This window comes from Meles meles, chromosome 7 (genome assembly GCF_922984935.1).
Source record: "Meles meles chromosome 7, mMelMel3.1 paternal haplotype, whole genome shotgun sequence".
NCBI classification, from domain to species: domain Eukaryota; kingdom Metazoa; phylum Chordata; class Mammalia; order Carnivora; family Mustelidae; genus Meles; species Meles meles.
The window spans coordinates 104,903,668-104,918,433 of NC_060072.1; the positions used below are offsets into that span (position 1 = coordinate 104,903,668).

General features: G+C 43.7%; 1 pseudogene; it reads left to right on the forward strand.

Annotated features, from left to right (window-relative positions):
• Window positions 1-1,627: 1,627 nt before the first annotated feature.
• Window positions 1,628-14,706, forward strand: LOC123946466 (annotated as a pseudogene).
• The last annotated feature ends 60 nt before the right edge of the window (window positions 14,707-14,766 follow it).

The window sequence follows — 14,766 nt, forward strand, 5'->3', positions numbered from 1 at the left end:
AAGCCTGCTTCTCCCTCCCGCACTCCCCGTGCTTGTGTTCCCTCTCTCTCTCTGCCTCTCTCTCTCTGTCAAATAAATAAACAAATAATATTTTAAATAAATAAATAAATCTCAAGAAGACAACAAATCACACATGAGATGGCATCTCTGGGCCTGGCCACCTTCTCCCATTCAGCAAAAGCACAAGCCAAGACCTCTCACAGTGACAGCCTTGAAACCGTTACATAACCTGCTCAGTATCATTGGGAGTCACAAAAATGGTGTTGCTCATTGTCACCCTCAGGGTCATCTGAACCCCAGCTGATGTGATAATGCGAATATACAAAGAAAAGTTAGAAATTTACATGTTAGTATTAAATGTGTATAAACATGAAAAGGACTTTTTTTTAAGATTTTATTTAGTATTTATTTATTTATTTTAGAGAAAGAAAGAGAGCAGGGGGAGGAGTAGAGAGGGGGGACAAGCAGACTCAGCACTCAGGTTCAATCCCACAACCCTGAGGTAACCAATGACCTGAGCCAAAATCAAGAGTTGGACACTTAACCAACTGAACCATTCAGCCACCCCAGATTTTCTTTTGTCCTTTCTTTCTTTCTTTTGGGCTTGAACTCACAACCCTGGGATCAAGACCCGAGCTGAGATCAAGAGTAGAATGCTTAACCCACTGAGCCACTCGGGAGCCCTAAGGAAATTTTATTTTTTTATTAATATTTTTTATAATGTTGTGTTAGTCACCATACAGTACATCATTAGTTCTTTATGTAGTGTTCCAAGATTCAATTGTTTACGTGTAACACCCAGTCCTAAGGCTATTTTAGAAAATAATCACTAGTGTTACTCAGAATCATAAATACCATATTCACAATGTCAGTTACCAGCCCTCTTTCTGTTCCAAGTTTTACAGAAAGTGAGAAATCAAACAAAACCAGCAAATGGAGCTCAAAATATTATCTTTAATAGCAATAAAAGCCAAGATAGATTAAGTAGCCTAGTGTAAAAGACAAATGATGGCTAATTAAACCCCAGAATTAGAATTACCCTTCTAGACACAGACAGTACTAGGCCAGGGAAGGCTTTCTCAAGCAGAGAACATATGTTCCCTGTGGGCAGCTAACTCCCAAGAGGAAGAAGGACCAAGGTAAGGGCAGCCCCCCCCCCATTTATTCTTCCCATCTTTACCAGTTAAATAAGCCACTCTTCCTCCCAGGGGCTAAGTGAGAGATGGAATGGAGTGGCCACAACAGTCCTATCGTGGAGCTCTCTCCATCAGGAAAGCTCTATCACCCCAACACTTCCACGGCATCTCCTCTTTAACCTGTTAGATTTGACAATTAAGCATATCATCAACTTAGGATGTGGCAGTCTACCCGGAAGAAAAAAGAACAGGAATCTAATTAGGGTTCCATAAACCCAGGGCCAACTGCTGTTCCTCTTTTGTGCCCTCCAGCACCCTGGCCCCAGAAGCCCCCAAAATTATTCTGAGCAATGCACTAACGTTAAATACATTCTGCACCCAAGATCGAAAATTCATCTCTTCCATTCCCATCTGCATTACATTCTTGTCAACCAAGATAGCTCTCGGAGTTCAGCAATGAGATTAAATGACAGTATTAAGAAATGCCAACAATGGGGTGCCTGGGTGGCTCAGTGGGTTAAGCCTCTGCCTTCCGCTCAGGTCATGATCTCAAAGTCCTAGGATCAAGCCCCGCATGGGGCTCTCTGCTCAGTGGGGAGTCTGTTTCCTCCTCTCTCTCTGCCTGTCTCTCTGCCTACTTGTAATCTCTCTGTCAAATAAATAAATAAAATCTTGGGGCGCCTGGGTGGCTCAGTGGGTTAAAGCCTCTGCCTTCGGCTCAGGTCATGATCTCAGAGTCCTGGGATCAAGCCCGGAATTGGGCTCTCTGCTCAGCAGGGAGCCTGCTTCCCTTCCTCTCTCTCTGCCTGCCTCTATGCCTGCTTGTGATCTCTGTCTGTCAAATAAATAAATAAATAAAAATCTTAAAATAATAATAATAATAATAATAAAATCTTTTTTTAAAAATGCCAACAATAAGCACTCCGGTCCTACAGCCCCCCCATCCCCCACCCCCCCCCCACCCTGTGCGCAGCTCAGCTCTGGGCTGTGGCCCCTAGCTCAGTGCAGGCCGCCTCTGCGCGCCCACTGGCCAGCGCGGAACCCAGCAGCCTGGCCTCCCTGCGGGACACGGTGCTGAGAATGTGGCCTCTCTCTGAGGCACAACAGTCCGGGACTCCGCCCAGATGGCCGAGCTGCAGCCGGGCCTTTGGCTCGTGGCGGGGGACTGGTGGTGCTCAGCTTCCCGGCTTCCAGTGCAACCAGTTCATGCATCAGGAGACGCCAGGAACGAAGAGATCCTGAATCCCCTTGAGTACGTCCCACCTGGCAGCGGGTTAGAGCCCACCTTGACACTTTTTGAGACGTAGAGGGGAACGGCTCACCGCGTCCTTGCCTTCCTGCGGGGACTCTGCCCTCCCCCCAGTGATCACACCACTGCGCTCAGAAGTTCATCACCTGGTCTCCCATGCACCCCAAAGAAGGCGCCTGGAACTTCGAGAAGTTCCTGGTGGGCCCAGAGGCGCAGGTACAGCCTCCCGCTTTCTAACCAAGGACAGTGAGCCTGACATCGAGCCCCAGCCGTGCTTTAGGGCACCGTACCTATCCCCACTGCTTGGCGGTCACAGCTTTACCTTCTGGGTCACAGCTTTACCCTCTGGGGATTTCAACGGCGAGGGCGAGGGTGTGAAATCTGCGTGAGTTAGGTCCTGCAAGATTTTGGAGACTGTGCTAGCTCCCAGGCCAACCTTTCCCGAGTCCAGTTTTGAAATGTCCAAAGAGTTCATGAGGCGCAAGAATATCACACCACCAGCCCCACAACCACAAAATGTCTAAAAACAGCCAACCCCAGACCCCAAAGCAAACATCCCAGGAAAAATTACAATTATATTTCCAAACCCATACTTAATGTTGCCAAAGACTGACGAAGAAATTCATGTGTATCTGAGGGTAGGAGAAAATCTTTTTTGACCTCACCTTAATGCCCTTAGGTTTATGCAAACCATTCAGAATCCATAGCTGGTGAACTTAAGCACAAGGGAAAGAAATCATTTAGACAGAGGTTAGTTTGGACACTCTATACTTACCATATGCGGGTCTTCCTGAATGGAACATTTCATTTCCAGTTTCTCCCTTGGTTCCAAACTTCTGGTGCCCAGTGTTGCACTGATAGGTGAGCTCTGCCTGCAATCCAGACTCCACAATGTAGAGGACAGATGGTTTCCTTTCAGTGGTTTTTGCCCCTTTTATGGAATCTCTAAAGACCTAGTCCCCATGTTTGTTTCAGCTAGAGAAAGGACCTCTAGTAGATTCTTGAAACCATAGTTCCTCCTGAAGTTTCAGAAGCCTGTGCCCTTAGTTTAAGGACCAATACCTCTGCCAGAGGCCCTGATGCCAGCTTTTCTTCCTCTTTTTAATTTCACTAACAGATTACAGTGACTTCACAAATTAGGGCACAGGCAATGCCACCAAGCCTACCTGCAATATGTATATGACCTTGAAACCCACCCAGCAAATTTTTGAGACTCTGCCACTCTCCAGCCTGTGAACAAGCCATCTCAACTCCAGATCAGTCAGTCTCAACGATTTCCTCCTTGGTCCTGAATATGGAATGCCATTGGCCAAATTAGCACTGCCTCCCTTAGCCAAGCACTCAACTCTGAAAGCTACAATCTCCCCCAGGGCTCTGTAGCACAAGTAGATTTCAGCTTTCTTAGAGGAGGATTCCTATAAGGAAGCATCAGGAGTCAGGAAGAGAATTCCATCACTACAACATACGGGGTATCAGCATTATTGTCAAAAACTCTTAGGGTGCCTGGGTGGCTAAGTGGGTTAAAGCCTCTGCTTTCAGCTCAGGTCATGATCCCAGGGTCCTGGGATGGAGCCCTATGATCAAGCCCCATATCGGGCTCTCTGCTCAGCAGGGAGCCTGCTTCCTCCTCTCTCTCTGCCTGCCTCTCTGCCTACTTGTGATCTCTGTCTGTACAATAAATTAAAAAGAAAAAAAATCTTTAAAAGCTCTAATATAAACAATGCTTGGCAAAATACCAACTCACTTATTGTTCAGTAAAACCAAACAGTGAAAAGTCCTGACATAGAAAAACCCTAAGAAGGGGTGCCTTCTAAGGGTGGGCTTAGTTCTCTTTTAAAAGAGCCCTGGGGGTGGGGAGAGACCCCAGATGGCTCCCCAGCCTTATGTGAGAACACCAAAAATTCTATAACACCAAAGAGGTCCCCCATCCAACCATGCTGGCACCCTAATCTTGGACTTCCAGCATCCAGAACTCTGAGAAGTAAATTTCTGTTGTTTGTAAGCCACCCAGTCTGTGGTATTTTGGTATAGCAGTCCAAATGGACAAAGACAGAAATAAAGTAAAGCCAATTTGGGGGGGGGGGGGTCCCTCTATGCCACCTAAACTGCCCCATTAAAGATACACATACTTATGGCTTTATAAAGCACAACATGCTATATTCGTTCTGTCAATATAAATTGATCCGAAAGAACCCTACTATGAGAAGAAAGAAGAGAGTTTTATTGGAGCCCAAATTAGGACAGCTGCCCGGAAAACAGTCTTCACAGGGGAGAAAGTGCTCCAGGGAGTGAACGGTTTTCACAGGGTTATATACTTTTTTTACATAAAGAGCCATAAATCAATATGTCAGAGGTACCATCTCTCAAAAAAGTTATAGATTACTATGTAGGCATAGAATATAGAAATAAGCATTGATCGACTTCGTAAGGACAGGAGGCTTTCCTTCAGGCTGCTCATTTGTAAAGTAGACGCTTGGCAGGCCTTAAATCAGGCTTTTGGTTTAAACGAAGTTTAGATAGTCGTGTTGACTTTGAAAGAAATTTTAAAAATGGCCTCCCTTACGTCAGGGCCTTTAGACAGTTTTTTTCTCATTGCTTCCCCATAGCACCCCCCCCCCAACTTTGATCAATAATCTTCTGGCAGAGGGGCGCCTGGGTGGCTCAGTGGGTTAAGCCCCTGCCTTCGGCTCAGGTCATGATCTCAGGGTTCTGGGATCGAGCCCCGCATCGGGCTCTCTGCTCAGTGGAGGGCCTGCTTCCCCTTCTCTCTCTCTCTGCCTGCCTCTCTGCCTGCTTGTGATCTCTGTCAAATAAATAAATAAAATCTTTAAAAAAAAAAATCTTCTGGCAGAAAGCATTGATGACCATTATTTTGTCCCTTAATGTCAGGGTGATTCCTTATCTGCCATGGGTCCATCATGTCCCTCGATGCTAGGCCTGATTGAGGTGGCCTAGGAGTCTATGTAGGGGTAGGGACAGGGTTAACAATACAGCTTTTAATAGGAATTATTACAGTTGATTTTTTTTTCAATGAGATCTGTCATGCAAACATTGTACATGTGCTTTGTGGTGAGTTTTTCCCTTTGCCTTTTTGTAACATTCATAACATAGCTATAGAAATAGTAATAAAAATCCAATTAATAATATTTGAAGCAACCAATAGGGAATAGGTACAGGATTAGAAAGACAAAAGATGAATCAAAAAAAAATCCCTTCCCGTAATTTCAATAATTTTTTTTAAAGATTTCGTTTATTTATTTGACAGAGATCACAAGTAGGCAGAGAGGCAGGCTGAGAGAGAGGAGGAAGTAGGCTCCCCACCGAGCAGAGAGCCCAATGTGGGGCTCTATCCCAGAACCCTAGGATCATGACCTAAGCTGAAGGCAGAGGCTTTAACCCACTGAACCACCCAGGTGCTCCGATAATCTTGAATTAATTTGAGTATCTTCTTTATCTATGGTTATGATATATTTGAGTTGATTGGCTTAAAATGGTAATTAAATTTTCTGTTACCTGTAACGATTTCTCCAGCCGGTTAATTTCCATAAATATTACATCTTGTGGTGGTTGTAATTCTCTCTCCCAAAACACTTGGTCATCAATATCATATCAGTATAATTTTTGCTAGCATCAGGTAATTCTGTTTGAGTTGCAAAGCCATATTATACCACATAACAGTAGTCTTATGATGAAAAGTACTCTTGTTACAAAATAAATCAAGGAGTACTACAGAAGTGTTCTATAAACCTTCCCAACACTGTAACTGTAAAACTCAGCTATCACCTTGACCAATTCTGTGCGGCTGGGGGATGACAAAATTGCTCCTTAAACCAGAGCATGCCCCCTCTATGGGATTAACTATGGACTTGTGGAGGTAATGGATGATCCCACTTTCTTTATGAATGGGTTGGATTATGCCCTTGGGAATGCCCTTGTCTCTTGAGATGAGTCTTCTCCCACTTGCCAGTGATTCCTCGTAATTAGGGCGTTGTTAAAGCTGGACCTCAAAGAGGGCTTCTCAATGATTTTATCCCTAGTCATGTTTATCCTGGAAGTCACCTCCGTTGATATAAAATTGCAAGTAAAGGCTTTAGCCAAGCATAGAGGAGCCCTCCTAGTAGAAAGAGCCTCAAAACTCACTATGGGACAGTCCCTGACTGTAATGACTTCACATAAGGCCAGAGTGTCTTAAAGACCAAAGGCCAACAATGAATGATTGGAAGTTGACTTATTAAATACCAGTCTATACTTATAGATATGCTTGAAATAGGGGTGCCTCAGTGGCTCAGTGGGTTAAAGCCTCTGCCTTCAGCTCGGGTCATGATCTCAGGGTCCTGGGATCAAGCCCTGCATCGGGCTTCCTGCTCAGCAGGGAGCCTGTTTCCCCCTCTCTCTCTGCCTGCCTCTCTGCCTATTTGTGATCTCTGTCTGTCAAATAAATAAATAATTTTTTTAAAAAGATATGCTTGAAATAATACTTAAACCTGGCAAACTTTTTTTTTAAACATTGTATCTATTTATTTGACAGAGAGAGAGACAGCAAGAGAGAGAATACAAGCAGGGGGAGTAGGAGAGGGAGAAGCAGGCTTCTTGCCCAGCAGGGAGCCTGAGGCAGGACTCGATCCCAGGACCCTGGGATCATGACCTGAACCCAAGGCAGATGCTCAATGACTAAGCCACCCAAGCACCCCAAAACCTGTCAAACTTTAAACCTAGCTACCTTATGCCTGGACCTGACTACCATATGTCTATAGAGCATAACTCTTCAGAGGTTATTGATCTTGTTTATTCTAGTCAACCAGCTTTAAAAGATAGCCCCATTTGAAAATGCAGATGGTTTACTGGCGGCAATAGTTCCATGGAAAAGGGAATAAGAAGCACTGGGTATGCTCTAGCACTCACTTGTGCCTTGCAATTGCCAAAGCCTTAAAAATCAATATTTATACTGACTCCAAATATGGCTTCCTGGTCCTATAAGCCCATGAAGCAATTTGGAAGAAAAAGGGATTATTATCAACCCATAACTCCCCAATATGGGCCTGAAATTATGACTCTTCTTGAGGCTGTATACTTACCTAAGGAGGTAGCCATAATTCACCTCAAAGGACATCCAAAGGATATGACCTTAGACTCTAAAGGAAACAATTCAGTAGACTGTGCAGCCAAGAAGGCAGCACAAAATCAACAAATATTAAGTCTTTTACCAGTCTTAATTCCAGTAAAGTCCATAAATCCAGTCTATTCAGACCAAGAAATTCACCTAGCCCAGGAAAAAGGATATTCAAAAATGCACAGGACTGACTTGTAAATAATGAAGGAAAGATCTTTATACCTAAAAATAAGCAGTAGATGGTAAGACAGGGTTTACACCAGGAGACTTATTTGGGTAAAAAGGCCACAGAGGTGACAAAAACTTTGCTAAGAGAAATTCCCTAGATTTGGATTCCCTTGGTCCCTACAAAGTGGCCATGGACCTGTCTTTTACTACACTAATTCAAAAGATGGCCCTCCAAAACAGAATAGCCCTTGTTATCTTGGCTACAGTTAAAGGAGGCCCAGAATTGGATGACTACTGTCTCCTAATGGGACCCAATGACTATGTGGCTCTAACTTGTGTCCACAGCTTCCCCCAGGCTGGATAGGCCACTGTACCCTGGGTTTTGCCTTTAACAAAACCCGTACTTTAATAAAACCACCTTTTTGCACCAAAGACGTCTCAAGAATTCTTTCTTGGCAGTCAGCTTCGAACCCCATCATCTTTCCTACATCAATTCCACCAGACAAAGAACCACTACCAACGGAGGTGCTTGCTGAAGGCAAAGAGAATACAGAATAGATAACAGAAGGTAGTTACAAATAACAGCTGTAACCATGTGAACCAGCTACAGAAACAAAGACTGTAATTGTCATGAATATTCCTGCTTATTTTATTATAAATATATACATATCAAGTATCTTTGGTTTCTTCCTTCTCTTATATCATAGTTTTTAAGTATTTTTAATTTTACATCATGTGTTTAAGTTATGAGATATCAAGGAGAAGAGTAAACATCACTCAATAACTTCACCTCCTCTTCTGGTGAAGAGGTTGGTGTGTTCTCAGTAGTACAGAGGACTGTTCTATTGTGTTAGGTAGAAATATAACCTTGCCATTGTCTTTATTTGGAGAATAAGTATGGTTTAAGGAGATGAATATGGATGCCAAGTGGACAAGAGATAGACTTGTGATGGTTAATTTTATATGTCAACTTGACTGGACCTAGAGGTGCCCAGACATTTGGTTAAACGTTAACCATAAAGGTGTTTGGAGTCCATAAAGGTGTTTCTGGATGAGATTAAAGATTGAATATGTAGACTGAGTAAAGCAGATTGCCCTCCCCAAAGGAGGTGGGTCTCATCCACACCTTTCAAAGTCTAAATGGAACAAAAGGCTGAGTAAGGGAAAATTTGCCCTCTCTGATTGTCTTCAAGCTGGCACATCAGTCTTCCCCTGCCTTCCCACCCACACTGAAACTGGAGGGGACGCCATTCACTCTCCTGGTTCTCAGGCCTTCAGAATCATTTACCATTGGCTCGTCTGGGTCTCCAGTTTGCTGACTGCACATCTTGGGACTTTTCAGACTCCATATTCACATGAGCCAATTAGATAGATAGATAGATAGATAGATCAATAGATCCTACTGGTTTTGTTTGTCTGTAGAACAGACTAATACAGCTGCCTAAGCATGTTCTTTAAAGATCTAAAACTATTAGAAAAATAGGTTACCCAAAAGTGTTTTTTAGGGGCACCTGGGTGGCTTGGTCGGCTGAGCATCCAACCCTTGGTTTTGGCTGGGGCCATGATCTCCATGTTGTGGGGTCAGCCCTGTGTGGTCATCGGTGCTTAGCGAGAAGCCTGCTTGAGATGCTCTCTCTCCCTCTCGCCTTGCCCCTCCCCACCTGCTCTCTAAATAAATAAATAAAATCTTCAAAAGTATTTTTTTAAGTAGGCCATCTAGAAAAATATTTTTTTATCTTTTTAAAGATGTTATTTATTTGAGAGCAAGCGAGCAATGGGGAAGGCGCAGAAGGAAAGAACCTTCAAGTAGACTCCCCACTGAGCATGGAACCTGAGACATGGGGCTCAATCCCATGACCCATGAGATCGATCAGGACCTGAGCCAAAACCGAGAGTCAGACATTTAACCACCTGAGCCACCCATGCATCCCAGAGAAAAATATTTTTAAATCAAAGAAGGAGGCTGCTAATAAAAATGGCAGATTGACTTACTTAAGATCCTGTAAAATAACAGTGAAGGATACAAGGGGGAAGATATAAATCTATAACAACAAAGTGAAGATGAAAGAGGACTTCAGCTACTTCCATTTTAACCTCAAACTTTCTGATTAAGTTCTTCTTCCCAGCTTATCTCTTAACTCAGACAAAAGACCCTGCGAACAATACATCCTGTGATGGGAACCAAAACTACCCCCTCAAGCAAAACCCCCAACCATCAGTGATTGACCCCAAGGTAATGACTGACCTGGTCTGCTCACCTGCGTGTACCGACCGACCCTTGTCCCACATTTGCCTTGTATAAGCCTAGAAGTAGCTTCAGCACTTGGGACACTGTCGTAGAACATTAGCCTGTGTCTGACTAGCGCTGGTCTCACTGAAATAAATTCCTTTCCGGTTTCACCACCACTCATCTCTGTGCCTTTGGATTTTGTCAGCTGCAGGTGGCTCAACCTGGTCTGTTTGGAACCCCCAGAACCGGGTGCTCTTGCAGCCCTGCACCCCAGTTTCGGGTGAATCTTTTAAATACAGTTTTGGAGAATGGAAAGATGGTCGGGGAGGGGAGCTAGATGATACAGCAGAGGGCAGTAGTTGACCAGGAGCCAAGTCGGAGGCCTGAAAGCCTAGACTCAACCCCCGTCCCCGACCAATCGCCATTAGGTAAATACCTAACCCCATCAGTAGCAGGCAGATAACTGATGGTATAATCTGAGAAAATGGATATGAGAAACTCTGGACTCTGGAACAGTAGGCACTCCAAAGAACAAAGGAGAGATATGGAGCTAAAAACAGGAAGATGCCTTCCTGGCAGAAGGCTGGCCAATTCCTCTGAAGAAACTGTAGAATCCTAAAGAATAAACCCACCACATGCTGACATTTGGGAGTTTCTCAAAGGAAAGGAGGGCTCCCAGCCCAATCACATATATACAATCCACATATATATCAGTCATTCCTATACCCAGTCAACTTTGTGATTCCTTGCTTGTATATGGAAGGACAGTCATCACCATAAAAGATATGAAAGAAACAAAGAGAAAACAAAATCCAGAGGAAAAAGGAAAAATGCAAGGAATAGAAGGGTAATGACAAATAAAGAAAGGAAGGAAGGAAGGAAGAAAGAAACAAAGAAAGAAAAAGAGAGAAAGAAGCGGGGTGGGAGGGAGGGAGAGAGGAGGAGAGGAAGGAAGGAAGAAAAGAAAGAAAGAAACCTTCCTCCAAAATCCCTAATTATGTTCTCAGGAGGCTAAGATAGCAGATTGTGTACATAAAACAAGAATGCTGGGAACCAGCTGGATCGGTCAGTGGAGTGTGCAACTCTTGATCTTGGGGTTTTAAGTGTAAGCCCCACGTTGGGTGTAGAGATTACTTAAAAATAAAATCTTTTTTTTTTTAAAGATTTTATTTATTTATTTGACAGAGAGAGATCACAAGTAGACAGAGAGGCAGGCAGAGAGAGAGGAAAGCAGGCTCCCCGCCGAGCAAAGAGCCCGACGCGGGACTCGATCCCAGGACCCCGAGACCACGACCCGAGCCGAAGGCAGCGGCTCAATACACTGAGCCACCCAGGCGCCCCAAAAATAAAATCTTTTAAAAAGAAAAAAAAAAAGAAGGCTGGAAAGAAAGAAGTTATTCCAGCATTAAAAAAAAGAAAAGAGGGGTGCCTGGGTGGCTCAGTGGGTTAAAGCCTCGGCCTTCGGCTCAGGTCATGATCCCAGGGTCCTGGGATCGAGCCCCACGTCGGGCTCTCTACTCCACAGGGAGCCTGCTTCCTCCTCTCTCTCTGCCTGCCTCTCTGCCTAGTTGTGATTTCTCTCTATCAAATAAATAAAATGTTAAAAAAAAAAAAGAAAAGAAAAGAGCTCTTGGAAATTAAAAATCTGAGACTGAGTAGAGAAAGTAAATATAACTATTAAGGAGTAGTTGGTGGTCTTTGGGTGATTAGTTTCATAAATGGTGAAAATGAATACCAAATTTTAATGAGAGCAAAAACTGGTGGGTTAATGTGTTAGTTAGGGTAAGTTGAAGCAGTAAATTTAAACCTTGGGGTTTAACACCACAAGGGTTTCTTTCTTTCTTTCTTAAGATTATTTATTTATTTATTTGTCAGAGAGAGTGAGCACAGGCAGAGAGAGTGGCAGGCAGAGGCAGAGGGAGAAGCAGGCTCCCCACCGAGGACGCTGGGATCAACACCTGAGCCGAAGGCAGCCACTTAACCAACTGAGCCACCTAGGCGTCCCAAGAAAGGTTTATTTCTTACTCAAGCTGAGTCTAGAGCTCCTTCTTCTAACAATGCCATACAGAACATACGGCTTCTGCAAGGAAAGAGAAGCAAAGGAAGAGAGAAATTTGGGAGTCACTCTGGCTCTTTACCACCTTGGCCAAGAAATGACACTTCGTTTCTACTTATAGTCCATCTGCCGTAACTAGTCACATGGTCCCAAGTTGCCTTCCAGGGAGTCGAGAAGTCGGAGGCACATGCGTGGATATTGAGTAAATACCAACCATCTCTGCCATGATGAGAATGCAAGATTGTTTTCACAAAATTATGGTAGGGAGGAAAAAGAAAAAGAGGGCAGTAACTTCAGAAAAAGCCAAGGTGTTCTAAGATGAGAAACCCTACTGATGATCATAGAGATCAAGGAGCCAATGGGAAGGAAAGAAGGAAGGGAAGGAGGGAAGGAGAAATAGAAAGACATACCACCAAGACTGCAGTAGAGAGAAGGGAAGGAATGAAGAGAATGTGGCTAACCAGACACTTGAGGAAAAAGGAAAATAGGCACCTGTTGCGTCAACATAGACACAGCCTCTGTCCCATGCCCACCCTTCTCTTGGAACACCAGAAGCCCAAGCAGGGGCAGACATGTTATCCAGTTGCATGACACAAACAAAAAACAACTTTCTACATTTTTTTAGACTTATTTATGTATTTGAAAGAGAGAATGTGTGCATGTGTGTGCAAGTGGAGAGAGAGGAGAGGGCAGAAGGAGAGGGAGAGAAAATCCAAAGCAGACTCCCCTGCAGAGCCCTATGGGTGGGCGGGTGGGCGTGGCTCAATCTCAGGCCACTGAATTCATTATCTGAGCTGAAATCAAGTCAGTTGCTTAAGCGACTGAGCCACCCTGGCATCCCACAACTTTCTACATTTTTAGACAAGGTCCAATTGACTAGATGCTTTAACAAATATATTTTACTTATTCAGCAAGTCAGATATTTTAAGGATCTTAAATAACATCTACCCAGACACTTCAATTCAACAAAATAATAAAGTTAAAAGTGTGCATAAGCTACAACCCATAATTCCCTTCCTGATTATAAACACTAGGGAGGTCTTTCCTCAGTGAGGATCATGAACTACCAGTAGGTATTGATCAATTTAGTGGATTCTGATCAGCAATTTTTTAATGAACTAAAATAGAGTAGAAAGTATCAGTATGGCTGTGTGTATTGTGGGTATGTTTGTGTGAGTATTATATGTGTTTGTTGTCTAGTGTATGAATATGTGTGTTTACTGGATAGCAATGTGTTTCATACAGGAGATCTCAATTAGTTAAAAAAAAAAAAGGTATGGAGTCACAGTCCTAGAGAAACTCTCACTCTTGCTTAAAGAATGCTCACTGCAGCAATGTTTGTCATAAGACAATACACAAATTAATAGGAAATGACCCAAGTATTCCTCAACATGACCATGAAAAGCTAAATGTAGTATGATCATACAATGGAATATTACATCACTGTAAATGAGTGGATTCGAACTACACGTGAAAACACTATATCTCAATAGATATTAAGCATAAAAACAACCTGCAAAATTATCCATTCACTGTAATCCCACTGATATAAAGTTTAAAAGCATACAAACTTACTGTATATTCTCTCTAGATGTACACATTATGTAAAGTATAAAAATAGGCATGGGACAGATAAATACCAAAGTCAGTAAAGTTTTGACCTCTGAGAAGGGAAGGAGGAAAATGCCACGGAGTAGGCATATATTAGGCTCCTCAATTGTATGTGAGATATTTGTTTCCTAATTTGGAGGGGGGTGTATCTTATTCTCAGCTGTTCTGAATTTTTTTTCATATTTTTAATTTTTTTCCTAAAAACGGGGGAGAGGAAAGTGAAATTTAACAGATTTCAGTTTAAAGTCTGTCTCTGCCACTTACTGGAAAAGGAACTTAGCAAGTTCCTTAATTTCTCCAAGCCTCTGCCTATGAGACGGAATCATAATAATTAACATCCTGTTTCACAGCCAAATTAAGTGAAACAATATGGCTATAAATGCTTTGTGAGGAGCAAAGGGCTAAAGAAGTATAAGCTATAAAGTACAAGATTGTTTCGCAAATTCCAGTTATTACAAGAAACTCAGTGTTCTTTTGTTACATACTCTTATAGCACCCTGCTCCTTTGCTTCAGAGCACTTACTTTTGCTTTCAATTACACATGCATTAACACTATGACCGTGCAGCATGCCCATTCCATTGTTTTGGGTTCATCATTATATTCCCCGGAGCCCAGCACAGTCCCAGGCACACGCGAAGCGCTCGGCACATTTTTGTTAGTGCAGTCCGAGCGGTGTTTACCCGTAGGAAGTAAGACTGGGAGGAAAGAACTCTTATTTTATGTCTCTAAACTGTTTGAACCTTTACCATTAACCTGCACTACTTACATAGTGACAAACTCGTTTATTATAAATGAAACCAACAAGGACTAAAACGGCATACGTTGGTTTCCTCGCCTCTCGGGAGAGGTGAGGGTTTAATTGCGCGAAAAGGGATGCGCAGTGAAGGCGGCGTGCTAACGGTCTGAGAACGGCCCGAAGGTGCCGTTAGGAGGCGCTCGCGAAGCCGCTCCAGGAATTCCCGCCCTCTCCGTTACATGCCCCAGTAACCCCGGCGCGCCGGCGACCGAGAGTAACCTTGCGGTCGGGTGACGGCCCCCCCCCCCCCCCGTCCCGACTCTCGCCTGCTCCCGCCTCAGCCAATGGGAAGACACCGCACGAGCCGGCCGGACACTCGCCCTCACCGACTCCTCCCCCAAACTGTTAGAACCGAGTTGTACAATCACCTCGCCGCCGGCTTTAGACTTTTCCAATCGCAACTCTAGTT